The 13,878-nt window shown below is 38.8% G+C and overlaps 1 long non-coding RNA gene across 1 annotated transcript; it reads left to right on the top strand.

Annotated features, from left to right (window-relative positions):
• Window positions 1-9,826: 9,826 nt before the first annotated feature.
• Window positions 9,827-10,485, top strand: LOC137502694 (uncharacterized). The gene is made up of 2 exons (XR_011018830.1): window positions 9,827-9,940; window positions 10,068-10,485. It is a non-coding gene; the product is annotated as an uncharacterized lncRNA (long non-coding RNA).
• Window positions 10,486-13,878: the final 3,393 nt, after the last annotated feature.

Below are 13,878 nucleotides of genomic sequence, written 5' to 3'. Positions count from 1 at the left end.
GAAATTCCTTACCACTCCAAAGTTTTTTTTTGGCTAGTTGCTTTCTCTTTCTTTTTGCTATTTGCTTTACGTCTCACCGACACAGATAGGTCTTACGGCGACGATGGGATAGGAAAGGCCTAGGAAGTGGAAGGAAGCGGCCGTGGCCTTTTAAGGTACAGCCCCAGCATTTGCGTGGTGTGAAAAAGGGAAACCACGGAAAACCATCTTCAGGGCTGCCGATAGTGGGCTCCAAAGTTTAAAGAGATGTTTCAGTGCCGCGACTGCGATCAAGCACACATCACGTATGTTATAATTACAAAATTGTTCAGGCCTGCTCTTGATAATAATGCAAAGAAAGTGACTAATGACTGATTAATGAAACAAATTCAAGAGCAAGCCTCTGAGCAGAGAAGTGTTGAAATTATAGAAATAAGGAAAAATCGGGTGAGTACTTCTATTTAGGCCTATTTCTCTATTCTTTACTCTTGTGTGATAAACAAGTACAAAATGAAAGAAATGTATTAAGTGTAGTGTGTTCTAAGTTGTTTTATATATACCTGATTCACACCGGGCATAATGATAATTAAAATATATTATTTCGCGTTATTGTATGAATCTTCAATATAAGGAACATGAGAACAACAGAACATAAACGCGATCCAAGCGGCCATTGCCTGAACTACTTTGTTCGCCCAGAAATATGTCGGCTTGTCCAGGCCTTTTATTATAGCGTAGGCAACGACTCTACATTGATTCACGTTAGCGCTCGTAGTGGTGCTTAAGTGAAACAAAGCATTGACTCACATTAGCGCTCGTAGTGGTAGAAAAAGGCAAACTGCTAGCTAATCGACCGGATAACAATGATTAAGGAAAGGATTGTAAGATATTTAGGAACACATAAAGATTACATTCTCATACTCTATTATATTTACCTAAAATTCGTAGCTCATATCCCTAGGATATTTTCAACATTGTGTTGCTTGCCTGAAGGGCTAGAACTGTGGATTTTGACCTTAGCGACCTTTTTGCGATAAATGTCTCGTTAAGTGTCTAAAACATTTACCGGTATATTTTTTTGTTTTGCTTCTCCCTCGTTGGTCGGCAGAGAGCATAGCCCGATCACACCATGTGAGGACATTCTCTCAATTTAGAAGTATCGTGGCTGAAAGGGGGCACACATTTTTAATAGAAAACCTTGTTAAATACTGAGTAGTCCACTGTAATGCAGCTGGGGAGTAGCCTGAGCTGTTTCATTCTCTCCGGTTCCTTGACTGAATATTCAGGAGGCTCCGCTTCAGTTCGATTCCCCGTCACGGTGGTGATTTTAACTGCGTAAGGTTAATTCCTCTGGCTCGGGGACTTTGCCCTCATCTTAATGCGCTTTCTTCTACACTGAACATACTACTGCGATTCGACTCGGTTAATTTGTAATTGTCAGGTTCTTCAGTCTGACGAAACTAATAATAGACCGTGCTCAGAATGGAATACTCCCCTGCCATCTATTATCACTCAGTGAAACTACTGGACGAAAGACAGCGACAAAGAAGAGAAATAAGGAGCTAGTTCAACGGAAGCCATGTTAATGAGTAATGACATGACAGATAGAAAGTAAACAAACCCTAACTTGAGACCATTGAACTATCTACATTTCAATGCCTGAGACATACTAAGACACGCTTTGCAGTCCACGGCTGCCACAACAAAATATGCATCACCAAACACTTTCACGAGCTAGACGAAGACTGTGTTCGTAAACTGTGCAATGGGCATTGTCAGCTACTAGTGAGATTTTTAACAAAGTTCTGTACTTATGCAAGCTGTGCGTTTTTATTATTATTATTTTGTTAAAACTTCACTAGGGGTTTAAAAAAAGAGAGGTTAGGAGTCCAACAAGGCGTGCTCGCATGGCACCATAACACGTTACACAAAGCTGCGAACTTCGGTGCAATTAGAGAAAAAAACCATTGGTCTGGTTAAAAAAATGTATATATTTCAAAGGGGACCTGAGCTTATAGGCTACTCGTAATGGTGCAGTACAAACATCCAATTACGCAGCAGATCTAATCTAAATGATATATAAACAGTGTTTGACATGGGATACTTAACTAGTTTAAGATTGATTGATTGATTGATTTATTTATTTATTTATTTATTTATTTATTTATTTATTTATTTATTTATTTATTTATTTATTTATTTATTTATTTATTTATTTATTGGTTATAGAATGTCCCAGTGAGCTAGTGGCTCAAGGAGGGACTGCCCTTTACAATTACAGCTTGGCAGCTTTAAGTTTCCTTTAACAGATAAGGCATAGGCCTACATATATAACAAGGAATGTTTACAATTATTGATTTACATCATAATATCATTATTTTACATGGAAAAAAGAAGATTAAAAATAAACTAAACTTAGGTGGAAAAATAGGTACACAGTGGTTATCGATTTATTCTCCAACATATTGTTCAAGGAAGTACCTACGTACTTCTTTCTTAAATCTGTACAACTTCATGATTTGTTTTAATTTGGGAGGTAGATTGTTATAGGCTGTGCTTGCTGAATAAGAAATGCTTTTAACACTATATTTGGTAGTGTTGGTGGAATCTTTGTAAAACTGGTTTGCTGATCTTGTGTTATGGGTGTGAATGTCCTTGCTGTATCGTAGTTCTGTATTAACAGAAATCATATTAATTTTATACCTGAACAGTTTGTTTGTTTTCAGGGAGTTTATTAAAAATATGTACCTACAAATGTTTGCATAATGAATTTGTACCAAACTTACAAGTACGGCATGTATTTGAGTAAAAATAATTTTTGAAGCACTTCTAGTGAATCTGAATTCTGAAAATTGAATTGACCTTACAGGAAGTATTGGAGTGTATCAACTTATAAGCATGATAGCAGAGGCTTTTTGGCGGAGATTAGTGAGTGACAGGATGTTATAATATTTGTACATCTATGGAACTGGAGTCAACATGGGTAGGTTGAAAAATATTTTCAATGCTCTTTTGTTCAAGATATTGATTTTTTTGAATGGTTCTCCCTGCAACGTGTCCAAGTATGGATCATGTAAGTGAAGTGCCGGTGGTTCTTAGTAAGTTCATGGTAAATACTCTTTAGCAGACCACGAGTTATCTTGTATTTCAGCCCGCTCAAGATACCCATAGCAGGAAACACCTTATCACAAATGGCTTTAACATGGTTATTCCAAGAGAGCGTTTCAGCCGTAATTAATCCAAGAAATCTCGTAGACTTTACACGAATTAGATATTGGCCATAGAATGACATTGCCATGTTTAAAGGAAGGTTGTATGAAGGTATAGTATGTGTAAAACAATACAATTTGACATCACCGGGTTGATTGTTAATCTGTTTTCATTCAGCCAATATTGAATTAAGGTTACATCATGTTGCAGGAAATGCCAGGTTCGGTTAGATTATTAGCTAGTGACAAGACCATTGGTCTGAGAGCGAAGTAAAGGGGCTCTTGGGTGTAAGACCCCAGATTAGAGCTGCAAAGCGGCCCACAGGCCTCTAGTATCCCCAGAGACAATACTGGCTAGTGACAAGAACATGAGGCTATGTTCGACAGTGGACAAAACTTACCTGATGTGACCGCTGCTGATGTAATTTCGACTGTGGCCAGTTTCCCAGTGACCTTCAGGCTGCGGAACATGTACCATTTATAGGGTAAAGGTTCCACTCCAATAACGTACCCCTCGTAAACTTGCAGGCTTGTTTCTGGCCCACGAAATTTACTGCAATTTATTTCCCGCCCGTCCCATTTTCACTTCCAGATTTCTACCACTATCTTCACAACAATTCAATCACTTTAATAACTCGCAACTAACTAAAAATCGGTTAATTTCAACCGTTGTTTACTTAATAAATGCCGCGGATACTGCAGTTGCATCCGACACACCACACGTCACTTTCAAACTTCGCGGTTTTTAGATTTCCACAGTATGTGGCAACTGTGGCAGCCGTAGGTCATACGAGCTCTATCGGACACAATAACAAACTCCTCTCCAGCCCACTCACCACTCATTCTCTTTGCTCCAGCCAATAAGAAAGCTTTACGTCGCATGGACACAGACGTGATGTGAGTATATTCACATCACGGACACAGATAGGTCTTATGGCAACGATGGGATAGGGAAGGCCTAGGTGTGGGAAGGAAGCGGCCGTGGCCTTAAGTAAGCTAGTAAGCTAGAAACGAGCTAGAATAACATAGAGGGGCTGTATGCCTGTCATCACGCTCCCTGCTTGAAGCAAGTTGATAAGGGGCAGCCATGTTAATATTTGTCAAAACAAAGCGAATTGGCGCGAGAGCATATGTTGAGGTGACAGGGAGATCGTGCATGCCAATTTAATTCCCTAAGTTTTAAGAAGTGAAAACATAGATTCTCGCTTTCAAGAATGCCAGCCGTAAGCTCAGCGTATGGTTGTTCTAATCGGAGTAATAAAACCAAGGATATATCGTACTTTAAGCAAGTATTACTGAATTATAGCCGAGATTCCTTTTTGTAATTTCTGTTTGTAATTAAATCCATTTTATTGTTTACTTAGCGAAAGTACGGATAGCCACGGTAATTATTTGTCGAATTTTGTTTCAGATTTCGTTTAAAGAACAAGGGATTAACGGAACAATGCATTGTGAGGGCGAAAAGAAATAAATGGTATCCCACTCAATTCAGTTGCTTATGCTCTGTACATTTCCAGCCCTATTTAATTTTCATTCACATTTACAAATAAAGGAAATGGGGCGCCCACCACCAAGAAAACGTAACCACAAAAACACTTATTTCGTTCAAACGTACACTAAGTATGATAAATACAGCATTTTACTGCTATTTTTGAAATACTGTAGATGTCTGTTGCCTTGGTTTTTAAAACTATGCAACACTTCATAATGGACAACTTTCAAGCTTACCTTTCAGCTAGTAATCGCAGTATGATATGGTAATGGGAGAAACATGATATCCCCCCTATATTATAATAAATAATTACACTAAACGATTATTGTGGTAAAGTATTCATGGGCCGCCTCTGTGGTGTACTGGTTAGTGTGAGCAGCTGCCACCCCTGGAAGCCCGGGTTCGATTCCCGGCTCCGTCACGAAATTTGAAAAGGGGCACGAGGGCTGGAACGGGATTCTATCAGCCTGGGGAGGTCAACTGAGTAGAAGTGGGTTCGACTCCCACCTCAGCCATCCTCGAAGTGATTTTCCGTGGTTTCCCACTTCTCATCCAGGCAAATACCGGGATGGTACCTAACTTAAGGCCACGGCCGCTTCCTTCTCCTCCCCTACAAGGCCCCTGTTCAGCATAGCAGGTGCAGCCCTTCCTCACAGTTGTATCCCCCAATGTCTCACGCTCCAGAACACTGTCCTTGAGGTGGTAGAGATGGGATCCGTCGTTGAGTCCGTGGGAAAAACCAACCCGGGAGGGTAAACAGATTAAGAAAGGAACACAGTACTCATGAGGATGCAATCATTTTAAAAATATGAACAGAATGAGGTTGTAACCTATTGTAGGTCCCAATGATTTTAAGGCTTCCTGTCATAAATATTTATGTCCATCGTTTTTATTCTAATTTACGCTTAACCACAACAGCCAAGCAGGGTAACGCTCTTGTTCCGATTTCGAGGCCTATTCGTATGTCACTGTGCGATGATTTCGAACTATCCTACAATCAACTGATCGTGATGTTGGCCTCGTGTCGCAATATGATGAAGTGGCGGCATTCGCTTTAATGCTTCAAGCTATCGGCAACGGTCTTTAATTCTCCCCCAGTGATTCTAAAATGCGTATTTTATACACTTTTCGTCATTTAAAGGCCATGCCCCCTTGCTTGTGTGACCACTGGAAACATGGCGGACTTTCGTTCTTAGCTTCACCCAGGCAGCGCTTCCGCCCCTCTATGTTATTCTAGCTCGTTGGTGCAGCCAAATACAGTAGAGACAATACGCGACACTTACGGATTTAGCCTTGTTAAAATGGGAGACGGTGGCGCTCCTAGTGACTTGACCTGAAAAGTCGCGCTTAATTCAAATATCAAGGAAATGCATATACGAAAATGGACAAATAAATTATGTCTAGAAATAAAGTATTACTGAGATATTAACTTCGAAGTTGCTAAAGCAATTCTGGATAAATGAATGAAGAATTATTTAAAAGGTTATTATTTAAAGACTGAAATTAGACATATAAACAAGGTGTGAAATGGACTGCTGTGAAATGGGTTGATCTTTCATTTATGCATTACTTTTTTTTGCTTTAGCATTCCTGCCTGAACTTTTATGGTTAGATTTGTATTTTTTCTCGTTTAAAAACATTGTATCATCACATTTAAGACACTTGTCAATAAAAATATCGGCACATTCCTTACACACATGATGCAATGAATTAACATTTAAAAGCTGGACAATTTTCCTCTTAACACGAAGCCTACTAACAGAAAGAAAATCTATAAAATCCCGGCTTTAATCTGAGAAGAGGGATAAAAGAAAGAAAAGTGTGAAAATGTTGTCGATAGTGATGCTTTGAGGAATATTTGCGTACAATTAGAGTAAAAATGTAACATGCCCTTGGCTGTAGGCCTATAGTAGAGGATTTTTAAAGTTGCTGGCCTGGAAATGATCTGAACAGATCTTACAATTCTTATATAAGCGTAACGTCCCTTCTTTCTTGAACACCTTATCCAAATCACTTCTGTGACATTTCAAAACCCACAGATCACATCTACAACAACACATCGGTATTGAAGGTTAACTGCTGCACTATACAATAAAATACGCGTATTATATTTTAAGCCAGTTAAAATATGGGTCGAACAGGTCAGAAGATTATGAAGTACTATAAAAATATCTTTGTCACTGGAAGAATATATATGCAAACACTATATTACTTACATTTTCTTGTCACGAGGGTAGCGAAAGAAAGACCGCGCGTTCTTCTCTACTTCATAGTTACTGCAGCCAAACACAGCACATACCTTTCCCCTCATGTTGAGAGGAGATATCAAGGAATGACACACGCTACTACTTAATTATGTCAACTCACTGAAAACGCATAAATAACACCAAAAACTTCACACACAAATACACGTGCTCTTATGACAGAATCAGTAGTTCTTAGGTCTACCCGCCAGAGAGAGCTCTAATAGCTGTCCCTCGATATCTCGCTGAGTGTCGCGTATTGTCTCTACTGTATTTGGTGCAGCCCAGCATTTGCCTGGTGTGAAAATGGGAAACCACAGAAAACCATCTTCAGGGTTGCCGACAGTGGGGTTCGAACACACTATCTCCCGAATACTGGATACTGGCTGCACTTAAGTGACTGAAGCTAGCGAGCTCGGTCCAGCCAACATGAACACAGAAAATGGTAACTTTTCACAGATTAACATAGTCGCCGTTTTATTTTGGCTAAATAAGAAGGGATACTTCTAAAACAAGACGCGGGTTGGTGGTTCCCTGGCAAGCTCAAGGGAAGGATTTCTCCTCTCTTTTACTTTTTTACTCTTTCTACTTTTTCACATCATTTTCAGTGACGTCAATGATGAGTTCAACAGCTAGTAATTTGTACGTAAAAGCCTCGAATTCATATCTAACTAGCAGTTTCCCGCTGGCTCCGCCCTCAATGTTGTTGGTTACTTATCCTCACGGATGTATTTGCAAAGTTTCGAGTTAATGAAATAAAGCACACGATCTGCTGTGGTCATAGAATGTAATATTATGTCAACAAAACATGTGAAAATACATCATACAAAGAAATTGAATTGAACAACACCACGCGCCGAACTGTTAAAAAGTCCTTCAAAGACCTTCGTCATGGAGACAAATGTACTCATAACTTTTCTCAGAATATACCAATTTAAGTAGTTATTACCTCAAAAGAAAGCGCTTGATCCACTGAGTGTTTTTAGACCAAAACGAACTGCGTACATCAATTAGAACGAAAGATATATGACTGCTTCAATGAGAAAAAATGTTGAAGAAGTGAGACGTCAAATTGAATGTGCACTCATAACTTTCCTCAGAATCAACCAATTTGAACAGTTAAAAGCTGAAATGAAAAAGCTTGATCCACCGAGTGTTCTTATGCCAAAATGAACTCCGTACCCCAATTAGAACCAAAGATGTGATTGCTTCAAAGAGACAAAAAATTGAAAAAAAAAATCAAGTAATTTGAGGAAGGCGGAAGTTAAGTGATTTATAGTACCTGATGACAAATCTGTGCATGAATACCTTTCAGTTTAAAAAAAAATTACGGAAATCGACCGGATAGAATGGCCGGACTGACTGAATTTAGTTTTCATATTTTTTTAAATATATAGATTTATGAACTCGGATGCGGGAACTACACTTATTTTTTAAATCCCTAATAGCTTAGGGTCGGCTACCAGAATATGTTAGCATACGCGCTGACCTTGTTAAATACCAGTACATACAACCTCGGCCGTGATACAACTGACCGACATATCTTTGGCTATATACTACTATACACCACCCCTATATCAACGAGGTCAATGCATCTTGCTATATACACTAAAGAGGATAGACCACAAAAATACGTTTTCCCAACGAGCTGGAAAGCAGCTGATTAATTCAACGACATAATTTCAAGTTTCAAGCCCGCAGTTGCTTTCCGTTACATTCTCTTTGGCTCTTTCCTTGTTACTGCCACCTAGGTGGCATTGCTATTTCCGACATGCTCAGCTGATCAAAGCAGGTTTGCCACATATAGTACTTTAGTACTAGATTTAGTATTTCATGATCATTTTTAGTACGTTAGTTCTTTTAATGGAAATCTAGTACCTTTTACGGAGGTAGAGCATGCATTCTTCTACTGCAGCAAAAGAACAAAAAATGGTTTCCTTCTAGGAACCTTATTTTTGATAAGAAAGAAATGATAAGAAGTTTCAGTGCCAAGTGCCTGTCTTTTCATGTTCAAGTTTGCGAACAGATTTTTAAGACGGTCGATTTTCGCGATCCTATTTTAAGAAATCTGTCCATGGTGAGCCTAAGAATCACCTTCATCAGTATAATCCCATTAGCTATATATTTCCGTAATGTATTTACAGAAAGTGTTGATGAAGTTAGATAGGAAATGGTGGTTATAGCTAAGTCCACAGAAACTTAAAAGCTTTTCAGACTGTCGAACACACAACCTTCACGTAAATATTACACTATGACATAGCTGTAAAAATACCTGTAAAAACACACTGTTAAACAATATGTATAATATATGTCCCGTAACTGAGTCGACAGTGTCTTCCTTCTAAACAAAGAAGACCACAGAATCGCTGAAAGAAAACTAAGAATTTATGACATTTTGGAACTCTGTTTTTGAAATTAAAAATCTTGTAGGCGACTACATCTTTCCAAATTTGACGAATTTTGTGAAGGCGGTGTTCTGTTTACTATATTTTTCTGCTGCAACAGAACAGGTTTTTTCTGCAGTTACCGGTACTATCAATAAGATCAAACTGAGAAACAAACTCCAATCCTGTATGTTGAATGCGCTCCTACTGACAAAACATTCGCCTGCCCATAATTTTCACATTTCAAAACATTTTATTGCTTTGGCAATGTTTTCCAAGAATTAAGAGAAGAGCAAAATGTGAAGATCAAAAGTGGTAAGTTCAGTTCTCATTTAATAAATGTGTATTATGATAAGTATGCTTTGCTTTCTATAACATACGGTACTGCCTTTATAAATAATCATACTCCATTGTAAATAAATGATTTAGTACTTTTTTCATAATCTAGTACCTTTTTAGGGGAAATTTTAGTACGAAAATTGTTTGCCCAGTGGCAACCCTGGATCAAAGCAGTACTAACAAAGATGAAAAACTGAGTCTCGATCGAGACGGCGGTGATACGGAGTGAGCCAGATTGACATTTTTATCATTTTCATTTTTAGTTCAGTAATTAAAAAGAAGAGGTCTTGCCAGGTGGAGTGATGAAAACATAACCTTAATGTCTACCAATACAATAAATGCATTACTAATTAAGTGTTTAAATGAAGGGAATGGAAATTCGTTCTAGTCATCTTATGTCATTTTGTTTACTTATTTGCAGATCATTTACGAAAATTTCATCTACAGCACCACATGAAATTATCCCTTCTGTTCAACTGGTGAGACGATAGAATGGCGAAATTAGAAGACAGAAATTTTAACGCTGTTTTAGTCATTACGTTTTTTACTGGTGTTTTTGTAGGTTATAAATTGAAAGAATGGAGATTGTGGTGGATGAGAAGAAAGCGAGATTGGCTTGCAGGTAAACTGAAAGAGACGCAGAAAAAGATTGAAGTCATGTAAAAGTAGAGTAATATGAAAGGTGTGTGATAGTTGGGACTTTTGTAAATACAAAGTAGCCTACAGTAGGCTTAAGTGTCAGCTGGTTTGATACTTTGTACACAGGAGCCTGATGATGTTAACAAATTCAAGAATATTTATGTCATCTGTTAATAAAATTAATTGTGCCTTATGATTCATATCCTTTCTAGATTTTTCCGTGTCATATCCTGAGTGACACATAGAAATATAGAGACGTACATAGTGTATTAAGCCCAATCAATCATTGACTCGAATATCAACAGTCTACTTTCCATCTTATCTTGTGCTATAATCTAAGATGATGTCTGATTACCTTTAGTTTCTAGGTAAATATTGTAGTCAATGTGTGTTTTAATCTCTTAATCTCTTACCCATATTCATGGCTTTGTCGATCCCTTCCATTTTGACCCCACACCTCCCTCCTGAACAAAGTAAATAAGCCCCGCATGTTCCAGTTTTGTGAGTGTGGTGATATGTGTGTAATGAAACAATGGCTTGATGATCAGAGAAAGACTTTGAAGGATTTGTTTTGTAAAATAGGCTAACTTACTGAATAGTGGTTTCACCCCTTTGCTACAGATATTCAGTTGCTCTGCCGTCACCAGTTACGACCTGAAAAATCTCTGCAGCAATGGTGACAAAGATGAAGTTAATTGATAATATTTTTATGTTTCAGCTGCAGAGCTTGCGAGGCATGATGATGATGATTATATGATTATATGCAAGGCTGCAATGTGTGTACACATGCAGCATCCCACATCAATGATTTTCCCATGGACAATATGAGTAGGGTTATTTTGTCTGGCTGTCACCGTCAGATTAACAAAACAATCGTATGGCCTCAGCTACCGTGTGCAGACATTTCAATTTGACGCCATCTGGCTGTCTGCTCGTCAATTTCGACGTTCCGTTTTACTCTAGGCCCCCACTAGATGGCAGATCGAGTAAACCGAAACTCTCTTGGGCGTCTATGGCTGAGATTTAATGAATTTTGTCGGGTAAACACCAAATGTGTCACCAGAGATCTTTTACATGCCGACATTGTACGACATGGAGTGTCGAATGGACTTTCTTCCGCCCTTCAAAAATCCGACTACCTCTGCCGGGTTTGAACCCGCTATCTTGGGATCCGGAGGCCGACATTCTACCGCTGATCCACAGAGGTAGCTACTGTCAGATTGATTTAACTTATTGCAGTAGGTTCCATTACTGATGGGATAGATGTTGTTAATATTCTTTTGATAAGGTCATTGAGTGACCACTGGCTCGAGCATGTTTCATTGCTTTTGACACAGGTCAAAGAATGATGTCCAAATTAATCAGATACTGTTCAACAGACACAATTATGAGGTACGTTTTACACCAGAGACATAGTGCTGTTATTGTTTTATTTAGGTTTTTTAAAAATGTGTGATAATGTCCAATTTCAGGTTGGTAGGAAGGCTCACCTTTGAACTATTATTAGTATTAATTCCTCACCATAAGACCTATCTGTGTCGATGCGACGTAAAGCAAATAGTATTAATTCCTAGCATTTAACCCTCATCCGATAAGATGCATGTCAGTTCGCTCACGTGGTCACATGCTAGGTTGTCCTTTTTGTATTCTTCCATTTAAAGGTATCTTGTTACCAATAGCTGTCTCCCTCATCCCCTTCAGAAGTGAGGTGTTCTCCAATGAAACTTCTTGTCCGCTGATAGCACACCTGGATCTGTTTGCCATTGTTGTTCTTTCATATTAGGTGGGTATTTTTATGACCCTCTTTTGGTTATGTTTTGTCGGGGAGCGAGTGTCTCGTGGGGAATAGATATTTCCAGACTCTGTGGCAGGCATTTCAAGAAAAAATATTGCATTCAATGAGAAACAAATTCTTGCTGCTTTAGGTGAAACTGATATAGATGTTATTACCGATGTAGAACACAATGAGCAGTCGGCAGATGAAGACGAGGGAGTCTTGTAACACATGTTAGCAATGGATATGCAGGAAGTCTGCCATACAATATTGCACAAACTGTGACCAATGATACACTGAGATGTGTCATTTACAAGCCTAGATATCTTTGTACTTTCACTCACTCATTCCAAAAACATCATATGTTTGATTCTTAATTTGATCAAAAGATTTTATCAGGACTTGAAGAAAAGTACTTGTTTCCACAGATAATTTGATGATATTTTTATTTTGAATGTTCACAAATCAGTCTGTGACATCATCAGCCCATAGGCTGGTTGGATCCTCAAATAGCCTGTCGTCCAGTTATCAGTAAGGTTCAGATGTTAAGGAAAAGTCATATTTCATTCCTGAGGCGATTTTACCCAAAATCTGAGAAATAACTATGAATGATGGGTGCCTGATCGTTTCAAGCAATTTTATTTTGCATATAAATGCATGTTTTGGCCATTTTTATTGATTTTTTTTTTTTGCTAGTGGCTTTACGTTGCACCGACATAGATAGATAGGTCTTATGGCGACGATGGGATAGGAAAGGCCTAGGAGTTGGAAGGAAGCGGCTGTGACCTTAATTAAAGTACAGCCTGGTGTGAAAATGGCAAACCACGGAAAAACATCTTCAGGGCTGCCGACGGTGGGATTCGAACCCACTATCTCCCGGATGCAAGTTTTTATTGCTTTGGTCATATTTTGTTCACTTTAGAGATTAAAGGTCATATTTGATTATATTTTGAAAGCTTTTGTTCAAATTGAGGCATCTGTTTTTAACAAGGCCCATATTATCTGTGTTGATTTTCAAACACAGGATTTCAAAATACTGTAGTAGATGTATGCTGGCCCTACGGTGTACGGGTAGCATCTCCGCTTCTTACCCGAAGGCCCCATGTTTGATTGCTGGCCAGGTCAGGGATTTTTACCTGTATCTGAGTGCTGGTTCAAGGTCCATTCAGCCTACATCATTACAATTGAATCTGACAATGAGATGGCGGCCCCAGTTTAGGAAGCCAAGAATAATGGCTGGGAGGATTTGTCATGCTGACCACGACACCTCATAATCTGCAGGCCTTCAGGCTGAGCAGCGGTTGCTTGGTAGGCCATGGCCCTTCGGAACTGTTGCGCCATGGGGTTTGATTTGGTTTAGTTTTGGTCATTTCATTGACCTTGGATTTGACAATATGAAAGTGACTGAGGTAGCATTTTTTTTTTCCCATCACCACTGATCTGCATTTAGGGCAATCGCCCAGGTGGCAGATTCCCTACCTGTTTTTTACCTAGTCTATTCTTAAATAATTGCAAAGAATTTGGAAATTTACTGAACATCTACTTTGGTAAATTATTCCAGCCCTAACTCCACTTCCTATAAACAAAAATTTGCTCCAATCTGTCCTCTTGAATTCGAACTTTATCTTCATATTGTGATCTTTCCTACTTTTAAAAACACCACTCAAACTTACTCGTCTACTGATGTCATTCCATGCCATGATACCATCAGGAGCAGGAACCAAGAACAGTAAAAAGAGAGAGTATAATAATAATAATTTAGTGTGACTATTTCTAGCCGAGTGCAGCCCTTGTAAGGCAGACCCTCCAATGAGGGTGG

Source organism: Anabrus simplex, chromosome 11 (assembly GCF_040414725.1).
Source record: "Anabrus simplex isolate iqAnaSimp1 chromosome 11, ASM4041472v1, whole genome shotgun sequence".
Classification (NCBI taxonomy): domain Eukaryota; kingdom Metazoa; phylum Arthropoda; class Insecta; order Orthoptera; family Tettigoniidae; genus Anabrus; species Anabrus simplex.
The sequence above is the reverse complement of the archived record's forward strand: the minus strand, read 5'-3'. Positions and strand labels throughout refer to the sequence as shown.